Source organism: Hemibagrus wyckioides, linkage group LG04, assembly GCF_019097595.1.
Source record: "Hemibagrus wyckioides isolate EC202008001 linkage group LG04, SWU_Hwy_1.0, whole genome shotgun sequence".
NCBI lineage: Eukaryota > Metazoa > Chordata > Actinopteri > Siluriformes > Bagridae > Hemibagrus > Hemibagrus wyckioides.
In genome coordinates, this window is record NC_080713.1 from 69,763 (window position 1) to 70,000 (window position 238).

Below are 238 nucleotides of genomic sequence, written 5' to 3' on the forward strand. Positions count from 1 at the left end.
AATATACTGAACATTAATATACTGAACATTAACATACTGAGCATTAACATAATGAACATTAATATACTGAATATTAACATACTGAACATTAATATACTGAATGCTAACATACTGAACATTAACATACTGAACATTAACATACTGAACATTAATATACTGAACATTAATATACTGAATGTAAACATACTGAACATTAATATACTGAAAATTAACATACTGAACATTAGTATACTGAACA